The sequence below is a fragment of the Sminthopsis crassicaudata genome, chromosome 1 (assembly GCF_048593235.1).
Source record: "Sminthopsis crassicaudata isolate SCR6 chromosome 1, ASM4859323v1, whole genome shotgun sequence".
NCBI classification, from domain to species: Eukaryota; Metazoa; Chordata; class Mammalia; order Dasyuromorphia; family Dasyuridae; genus Sminthopsis; species Sminthopsis crassicaudata.
Window position 1 is genome coordinate 463,429,918 of NC_133617.1, and position 10,996 is coordinate 463,440,913.

The window sequence follows — 10,996 nt, forward strand, 5'->3', positions numbered from 1 at the left end:
AATGGAAGTAGATTGATCTGGGGAGACCTATTTGAGGCAGGCAGGTAGGTCTACTAGCAAGCTATTACAATAGACCAGACATGAGGTAGTGAAGTAGGCAGCTCTTCCAGCAGGGTATTGCAATAGACCAGGCATGAATGTGCCAATGTCAAAGAAAAAAAGTTTCTTCATAATCTGTTGCTACTATACCTTTCTATTAGATTCTTCCACACATTCTACATTCAAAAATGAAATTAGTCTAATCTCTGTCCCTGGACCATAACATGTGCTCTTATCTATTATTTATTCAAATTGTTTGGTATGCATATCTAGAATTTTTTTTTTTTTTGCTTTATCTGTTAAATTCCTCATTTCTGCTTTAAAACCCATTTCAGATGTCACCTCCTCCATGAAGTCTTTATGGACTGGACTTAGGCACTAAGTACAAACTGGACTTGGAGTCAAGGAGATCTGAATTCAAATCCCACTTCAGACATTTACTGTCTGGTGTGTTTGGTACCTGGGCAAATCACTAAATTGCCCTCAGTCTCAGTTTCCTCATCTGTAAAATGAAAGTAATAATAAAACCTAGCTCACAGGGTTGTTGTGGGAATCAAATGAAATAACATATGTAAAGTACTATGCTAACCTTAAAGTCATATATAAACTATAGCTATTATTATTGTTATGATTATCATTGTTGTTAGACCACATTTCTTTTGGAGCTTACATAATGCTTTGTTTTGCAATTCTCTAACATATGTAAAGCCAGGGAATGATCTAAAGAGGGTATACAGAAGGAAGAAGGAACAGATGGCAGGGGTTTTTTTATTTTTTGTTTCTGTTTGTTTTTGCTTTTATTTCTTTTTGGGGCCATTTTATTTGCCAATGGACAAGGGGACACTGATGAGGAAGAGAAAAGAGAATTATGTTACTGAATTGTGCCAAAAGTGAAACCATATCATTGGAAATTAGTATCAAATAGTCATCTCTCAGCTCCCTGCAAGTCTGGCTAATGAGGAGAGCAGTAGAATTGAAATTAACAGGACCTGAGTCTACATCCTGCCTCAGATACTTATTAGCTGTGTGATGGCAGGCATTTAAGCTCTCTGGGCCTCCATTTCTTCATTGATTAAAACAGGAATAATTCCTCATGAAGTTGTTATGAAGATCAGACGAGACAATAAGGGCTCTCTACAAACCTTTGTCTTGTTTTCACATTGTGATTTTGCAATTTATTATATTAAAACTACATTTCTGTAGTTTTCTGACATGACATTTAATATTCATAAAAGTTAGCTAACATTTCCAAACAGATTTAGTTCACAGATCCACAATTATTTTTTAACAACATATTCTATCAACATTTTTTACAATATTATTTTGTTGGTTTTATATATAGGCAAATAATTTAAAAACTGCCATCAAGACATTTCAGTCAAGATATGAGAACAAGATAAAAAAATTATCTTTTAAAATGTAATCATTAGTTTCTATTTAATTAAAATGAAAAGTACTGAGTCTCAAATTCCTGAAAAGAACCAGATTGATTTTTACATTCTAATGATTCCAAACTAGAATCAGCAAAAACCAATGTAGAAGTTCCATCCTATCTCAATTATAGAACTACTTATTCATAACAATCTGCATTCAGCTATGTCAATATAGACTTCTAGGTCCTCGTTATCAGTGTAACTATTTACCCTCCAAAAAAACCTTATGTGAGTGTAGCAGCCCATCTCTAGCTGTAAGCATCCCAACTATAGCTAATGGAAATGAGAACGAAAGATGATTTCCAGCCTAGACCTTGCTCCCTTTCTCTTTCCCCTTCTTCCATCTGTTTATTGTTCTCAGGTCTATCTTTGAATAACCTCAAAATCCAGGGAACTGAATAATTTCTAAGAACTCAGGTCTAGCAATTTTAAGGCTAGGATACATTGATAATGATGATGACTTAGAGTGATAGGATTTATATAGTCCTTAAAGATTTGCTAAATGCTTTACACATTATTTCATTTGGAAGGTAGGTGCTTTTATTAAATCTCATTTATAGATAAGGAAATTGGGACACGCAAAGGTTAAGTAAACCTGAAAATAAAAATAAGATTGATTCTTTAAAAATGTAATTGGAAACTTTAACAAAATTAAAATATAATAAAACAGATAATGTTAATATGTGGCTCTTAAAGTCAATATGGAACCTGCAGGGATCCTTATGTATAATGTAGGGGGGCCAAGACCATTCAGCTGGTAAGTATCTGAGGCAGAATTTGAACTCAGGACTTACTGACTCCAAAGTTCAAAACTCTAATCAATTCATTCCAGCAGTAGACTAGTGCAGAAATCTCTCAAAATCCTAAAACAATCTCCAAACTGCCCTGGATTTCTAAGCAAACTATAGTCTGGAGAAAATTTAATAATACTTGGACCTGTTAAACCCAGATCCAGTATTTTAGATTTGAGGCATATAGTACTTATTATGAAGTCCTCATCCTTAAGTATCCTCAGCAACTGGAATAGAGGAAAAACCTGAGAGGTTCCTCCTAAAAGGCTAAGTAATTACTTGGTCCACTGGGATGGGTCTGGCTTGTATTTCTTTGCTTTCCATTCCACCTCCTCCAGCCATGTGGTTCAGCAGGTTTAGGTTGTTGTCTTTAATGCCAGCATCTAATTAGGGCCACTCTTCCTATATATTCTACCCCTCCTCATTCTAAAGGAACCCCACTGGTTTGGCAACCTTGCTAAAGGTTTCTCCTGACTCCAGCAGTGCAAGGTTAGGAATGGAGTGGGAGGACTCCCAGTTGGCCAGGGCAGAAACCAGCACCTCCCTGGGTGGGCCTGGAAAGAGCAGAGGAGGGAAGATTTTGGTGGTGTCTTTTGGGGGTGGTAGCCGAGCTTTCAGGGGCACACCTAAACAATCTCTGAGGAAACCAGAGGAAAACTGGCTGGCCCTCAACTGAGATGTCCATCTTAGCCTAGAGTGTTCTCTTTACTAGTACAAACAGGGAGCAGGGGTTTTCTTTTCTCAAAGGAAAGGACAGAGTTTTTCTTTGGGTACAATAAACTCCAGATCTGGAAAATAGGTTATATAAGCTAGGGGGGTCAAATTGAAGTAGAATAGGGCCCTCTTCTACCATAGTAAGGATCCCTGTAAGCTCCATATTGATGTAGAGAACAATATATTAACATTTTCTGTTTTGTTTTTTTGCAGTTTTATTTTCCAATTATATTTTTAATAATAGCTATTTATTTTCAAAATAAATAAATGCAAAAATAGTTTTCAATATTCACTTATGCAAAATCTTGTATTCCAAAATTTTCTCCCTCTTTTCCCCCACCTCTTCCCTACATAGCAAATAATCCAATATAGGTTTAAATAGGTGCAATTCCACCTTTATCATGCTGCATAAGAAAAATCAGATCAAAAAGGAAAACGTCTATCCCAAAGAGATGATCTTAAGGGACGGAAGGGGACTCACATGTGCAAAAATGTTTGGCAGCCCTTTTTTTAGTGGCAAGAAACTGGAAACTGAGTGAATGCCCATCAGTTGGAGAATGGCTAAATAAGTTATGGTATATGAATGTTATAGAATATTATTGTTCTATAAGAAATGATTAGCAGGATTACATGAACTGATGCTAAGTGAAATGAGCAATATCAAGAGATCATTGTACATGGCAACAAGAAGATTATATGATGATCAATTCTGATGGATGTGATTCTTTTCAGCAATGAGATGATCCAGGCTAGTTCCAATGATCTTGTGATGAAGAGAGCCTTTCTACTCAGAGAGAGGACTGGGGAACTGAGTGTGGATCACAACATAACATTTTCGCTCTTTTTGTTGTGGCTTGCTTGGATTTTATTTTATTTCTCATTTCTTTTCATTTTTGATTTGATTTTTCTTGTGCAGCAAGGTAATTATATAAATATATATGTATATATTGGATTTAACATATATTTTTACCATGTTTAACATATATTAGATTGCTTGCCATCTAGGGGAAGGGGTGGAAGGAACACAAAGTTTTGCAAGGGTTACTATTGAAAAATTATCCATGCATATGTTTTGAAAATAAAAAGCTTTAATAAAGAAGGAAAACAAATAAGAAAGAAAAAAAAGCAAGCAAACAACAACAAAAGATGAAAATGCTATGTTGTGATCCACATTTAGTTCCCATAGTACTTTTTCTGGATTCAGATGGTTCTCTCCATCACAAATCTATTGGGATTGGTCTGAATCATTCATTATTGAAAAAAGTCAAATCCATCAGTCCAATTACATTTTTTAAAAGTCAATTTTATTTTTATTTTCATGTTCAAATTTTCCACTCCTCCTATCTCTTTCCCTCACCCACTGAAGAGGCAAGAATTATGTAAGTTTGGATAACATGGGTCTCATGTGGCCTGCAGGATGTGTGTGTGATATATCTGGTATCTGGACTTAAAAGAAAGAAGGCCCAAGTTCAAATTCTACTTCAGACACTTCTTAGCTGCAAATCATGCAACATAAGTTTCTTTATGCTAGCTATTAAGGATAAAGATACAAATAAGAAAACAATCATTCCTTCCAAGGAATTAATATTTCTAATAGGGGAGAAAACTAGTATTTATATTTATATATTATTATATAATATGAAATAATGCATTTTATAAATAGAATATAGTTACATATACCAACAGAGACAGAGAGATAGACAGAGACAGTGAGACAGAGATAAAGATAGAGAGAGATAGTGACAGAGACAGAGAGACACACACATAGAGAGACAGAGACAGAGAAAGAGACAGAGACAGAGAGAGACAAAGGCAGAGACAGAGGCAGAGAAAGAGACAGAGAGAAACTTTTAGCAAACCAGTAAGCCTATGAATCCCTTCTCAGAATGATGTTTTTTAAGGTATAAAATACCGTAAAATTAAAATTACCTTAAAATACAGGTATCATCTTTTTCTATGTAAACAATCATGGACTCCTTATAGTATATCCATGGAATTTGTGGAAATTTGGTTAAAAGCTTCTGATATAGTCCAACTACTTAATTTCACAGATTCAAAAACAAAACCAAAAACTAAAGCCTAGAGAGATTACTTCCAACCAGGAGCAGCTGATGAAGTGGAGATGATATGTAGTACCTTAGGGGAAAAAATCCTGTGGAGATGGTAGAACTCTCAATTCAATCTCAGAAGATGGATTCAGGATATGATGGTTATAGGTATGGGGTGAGAGCATGTCACTCATGTACTTCTGAACTTTCCTATATTCTCAATCAAGCCTCAGGCTGTACTCCTCCAGTTCCCCACGGGAGAGAGGTCTACAATATTTTTTTTTCTTTTCTCAATATTATTTTATTTTTCCAAATAAAAAGATAGTTTTCAACATTAATTTTTGTAACTTTGTGTTCTTGCCCAAAGAGCTGTCAAACTGTGCATACCTTTTGCTCTAGCAGTGTCTCTACTGGGTCTGTATCCCAAAGAAATCATAAAAGAGGGAAAAGGACCCACGTGCAAGAATGTTTCTAGCAGCTCTTTTTGTAGTGGCAAGGAACTAGAAATCGAGTGGACGCCCATCAGTTGAGGAATGGCTGAATAAGTTATTGTATATGAATGTTATAGAATATTATTGTTCTATAGGAAATGATGAGCAGGCTGATTTTAGAACAGTCTGGAAAGATTTACATTAACTGATGCTGATTAAGTGAGCAGAACCAAGAGAACATTATATACAGTAACAACAATATTATGTAATGATCAACTGTGATAAACTTGGATCTTTTCAACAATGTGGTGATTCAAGGAAATTCCAATACACTTGTGATGCAAAGACCCATCTGCTTCCAGAGAGAGAACTATGAAGACTGATATGGATCAAAGCATAGTATTTTCACCTTTTTGTTGTTATTTATTTGCTTATTTTTCTTTTTTTCATGATTTTTTTCCCTTTTTGATTTGATTTTTCATGCACAACATGACAAATATGAAAATATATTTAAAAGAATCACACATATTTAACCTTTATCAGGTCTCTTATGTCTTTGAGGAGGGGGGAAGGTAAGGGAGAGAGGGGAAAAATTTGGAACACAAAGATTTACAAAAATGAATGTTGACAAATATAGAAACATGTTTAAAGGATTGAACATGTTTAATCTATGTCAGATTGCTTGCTATCTTGGGGAGGGGGAAGGCAAGAGAGGGAGAGGGAAAACTTGAAACACACAGTTGTATAGAAATGCATGTTAAAAACTATTTTTACATGAATTTGGAAAAATAAAATACTATTTAAAAAAAGAAACAAAAAACTTTGTTTTCTAGTTTTTTCCCCTTCCACCCTCTCTTTTCCCCTCCCCAAGATAGCAAGCAATCTAATATAGGTTAAATATGTAAAGCTCTATAATGTTTCCCCTTTTCTCTGGACGGTCAGGGTCCAAAGTGTAATAAATGGACACAAGGTCCACCATACTGAGGGCTCCTTCTTTTCCTTGCTCTTGGAAGCAAAGGATCAAAAAAGGCTACTTGAGGAAGGCTTGTTTGTCAAGAATGAGAAGTAATACTCCCATCTGTGGAACTGTTTTTTATTATTATTATTATTATTATTATTATTATTATTATTAACTACCAAACAGGCTCCCTTTGATTTCTGTCAAAAGAATTTCTATCAGAATTTCTATCTTACTTGATAGAAGTAGAAAGTACTTTTGACTCCTATTCCCTACCCTTTCATTAGGATCTTCCCTTTGTAGTTTGAAACTGAAAGTACCTTCTGTTCTTTCAATTGGACTGTCTATTTGTCCAGGCACAACATCCATTTCTTTAGCTACCTCTGTCCAGGCCTTCCTAGCCCAATTCAGCTGTCACAGATACTGTGTAGTACATACTTTTAAGATTTGCAAAGCTCTTTATAAATTTTATCTCATTTCATGCTCATGACAATCTTGAGAAGTAAGTGCTAATATTATTTCCATTTTATAGATGAGAAAACCGGGGCAGACAAATGTTATTTAACATGACCAGGGTCATACAACTAATAAGTGTTTGAGTCTGGATTTGTATTTAGGTTTTCCTCCAGATCCAATATTTTAACCACTGAGCCACCTAGCTACCTCAGAAATGAGACAATTTGAAGCCAATTCTCCAAAACATTATGTTCTGAGTGGGAAGAATAGGACAAAATATTCTTTGACTTTATTGAAAAATGATCGTTTACCATTTACCATCACTATGAGTTCCTCTCTATAGTTGAAGAGTTCAGTCTGGCTACAAAGAAATCAACCTTATCAGAAGCTTATTAATTTGCCCTAATACATTATTATAATTATTACCCTTATTATCTATCCTAAAAATTAAATCTGTCTCTCTGTGGTTTTTTTCCCGAAGTCCATAGTCTTCAATATTTTTCTCCGGGGTCTCTGGCTTTAAGTGTGCAGCCTCTCTCCCCTCTTAGTCAATGACCTGAGGCAGAATTGAAGACTGAAGGAAATAGAATCATGACAGCCTGCATGAGCCTAAAAGAAAATATACATATAACTTGAGGTAAAGCACTTGGAAGTCTATTGGCTGGGTTGAGGGAGACCCCGAGAGATTAGCTCTTCTAAATTTGATTTTGTGTTGTGACTGCTTTGGATCCTAGTAATAAAGGACTTACCTGAGCCTAAGGAAGCTCTTTGGTGGCTGCAGGGTGTGAGGGTAACGGAGACCTCCATGGACACCTGGATTGGGTCCAAGGTGGTAAAATGGGATAGAAGTCCAAGAATTTGTGACAGGATGTTAGCTAGGGAATTCCAGTTGACACCCCTCTTGGGAGTCGACTTAAAGCCTGGGATGAACCTCCCAGATATAGAAGGAAAGGAAACTGGGAGGATGTTCCCAGGACTATTTGGGTATATCAGATTTAAATCTGTATGTAAAAGATAAAAATAGAGTTCTACATGTGTCTATGTGTGTGTGTCTGCTTTGCATTCTCTGTTCTGTATTAAAAGTTAGCAAACTTGTAAGATATAAGAATTCAGCCTTAGTGTTGCAGGTTTAGAAAAATATCAGGCTGACTTGTTGGAATTGGAATTCATTCAGAGCAGTAATTCAGAGTGGCTCAAAATGTATTGGTCTTTGATCATGGTAAGGTAATTGGGGAATTAATTTTGGGCTTCTCAAGATTAGGATAGTGCAAGAAAAGAAAATCTTTTTCTCTTTCTCTCCCTCTCCCTCTGGCTGACTGCAGCAGCTTTGTGGGAAAGGGGGAGAGAAAGGAGAAAATAAAAACATAGATTGAGAGTTTGGAAAGTTTTGAGAAAATAGAAGAGCAGTATGCTATCACTTTAAAACTTCTGTAAGCAAGGGGCCTGTAACTTTGTTATCAGAACTCAGGCTTGTGGAATCCTGTCAGAGGAAAAAAATCTCAAGGTAAAGCAAGAATTGGTGCTTAACTCTTTCCTGGCTTACTAAAGAAAAGAAGTTTGAATGGAATATCTGTAGATTTTAGGAAATTTCAAAGACTAAAGGACTATTAATTTTAAAATAATTTTAAATTGGTATATGTGTTAAAGTTAAAAACTTAACACAATGTTAGCATGTCTAATAAATTAAACAAATGATATCTCTAATTCATGGCCAGACATAATAAAGAAATTGCAAATATTAGAAAGGAGAAATAAAAATAGAGTAAGAGAGGTAAATAGCTGAACACGAGGGCTCTATGACCTGTTGGACCTGTGGGAAAATTAGGCATGCTTCTAAAAAATTTTTTCGTCCCAAGAAAAGAAAGAAAAATCATTATTAGCAAGTTTGCTTTCATGGAATTAGAAAACAGAAAGTTTAAGAGGGCTAAATTTAGGGCGCAGGGAATAGGTAATTGTCAATAACATTTGATTAAGAATTTTAGGAACTTACTGTAATTTAAAGAGGTACTATAATTTTGAAATTGGGGGGAAATAATTTTACTAACTGAAAGTTAAGTTTTAACTGCTTATGTTATGTTATAGTCATATCTGCATTTTTCCTCCTATGACTGATTTCTATGATCAGAACAATAGTCAATAAGAACTGTTAATGCAATTCAATTATGTCTTACCTTGCTATTTCCAAACCTGATTATATGTAATCATTATATCCTAAATAATTGGGCAAATAAGTATTTAGTCTGATAATCTATCTGTTACTGGATATTGTGTTTATGATATTGAAGTGTGTGGTTTTTTTTTTCCAAAGGTTTCCAGCTAATGAGAGGACAATTAGTATGATGAGACCTAACTGCTACTTATTGGGAATATAGCTGACAGCTGTTTGCTTGCTTTGTGAAGCAAACTTAGCTGCTGGCTCTTCATATTTGGCAGAAGTCTGGTGAATCAAGTCTTTCTATCTCAAACTGTTCTAACCTTGTTAGATTTGGGTTTTTTGTTGTTGTTCTAGATCTTGGTCAAATTACAGATTATTGAACCTCTTCTAGTTCATGGTTCAGCCCATCTAAAGTTTTGGTACCTGTCAGCACGCCACCCCTTTCCTCTGTATGGATTGAGAGCTTTCACCCATTTCTCAGCCTGAAGCAAGCTTACATTGAGACCATTGCCCCTGCTCCGGGGAGTGGTAAAGTAATTGATTATTGTTAAAATTATAACTATATTACTGTGTATTTGAGATTTGGGATGGAAATTGTTAAATTGTGCAATTATTGCTGTTATGGATGTATAGGAACTTTATATGTGGGATAGTTACTTGATGCTTTAGCTTTGAAATTTCCTTATTCTGTTGGAATTGCTCTGGCAGACTGGCAGACTCTGATTGCCTGTTTTTAGGAAATCTCCAAGCTATATACACCTGTCTTGGGAACTGGCAGTCTCCAGCCCTGTAATCCCAGTTTCTTAACTTGTATCTCAGCATTCTCAAAGGTCATTGCAATTTTGAGATCAGGCCTCTAAAATTCGGGGTTTTCTTGCCTTCATGGTCTTAACTGTGCATATTCTGCTCAGAAATCTGGATCCTTTCTGGATCCTAGTAGCAGCTCCTTTTCTTCTGAGCAGGGACAGGTGGAGCTACTTCATGCCCCACTCTTTCCCTTCTTTGCAGTCCCTGACAGAGTTTGGGTGCCCCTTCTAGCATGGGCAGCATGAATGTCTTGAGCATGCCTACTCCCTATATAAGTATAAGCTGTGTTAAGTGCACAAATGATTGCAGACCACCTAACACAGTGAAATTTCCATCTCAAACTGGATTCTCTGGCTGAGATGAGGACCTTTGTACTATTGATAACTCTGGGGTTGTTAGGGAGAGACTTCCTCTTGCCATAAGTTCTTGCATTTTGATTTATTTGCTTCACATTGGGTTGGTCAAAATTATGGTACTGAGACCTCCCAGGTATCTAGGGGAGGTAATTCAATAATTCAAATATTCAGGAGAGTGTGTAATGTTGGGTCTCAGATTCCCTATATTGTCATCTTTGTTTATTTATCTTTGTATTTTTATATCTGCCAAATGCCAATCTGTTCTGTGATAACTGTTTCCAAGACAGTTGGTGAAAGCAACTTTTATGGTATGGACTTATTGCAATCAGTGGTATTATCCTGTTGCCACTATGTCTAACCTGTATAATTACATTAATAACCAGAATAGTTCAATGGTCCCTGTCAAACATACTGCATACAGAGATGATATTAAAATGATGATTCTTCAAAAAGAAGATTGGAATGTAAAGGGATGATCTTGATGGTGAACTTGATAAACAATGTATAGATATGTTAAATTATTTTGAACAGTGCGTAAGTTCTTCATAGAAATATAAGGAAAAATCATTTACATGTTACATGGGGGAATTGTGTGGAATGGAGAGATGAAGAACTTACAGTAATGTGTGAATTCTTTTTCTTTATTTTCATTATTCCTGTGTTACCCTATGACCTGCATAAGTACAATATATACAGGTGTATTTACTTAGCCTTGGTTAGTTATAGACATATTTACTTAACAATGGTTAGTGACATTTATCAGGTAGGGGTCTTCCACGTCTCACATCATTGTCATTGATCAATTAAT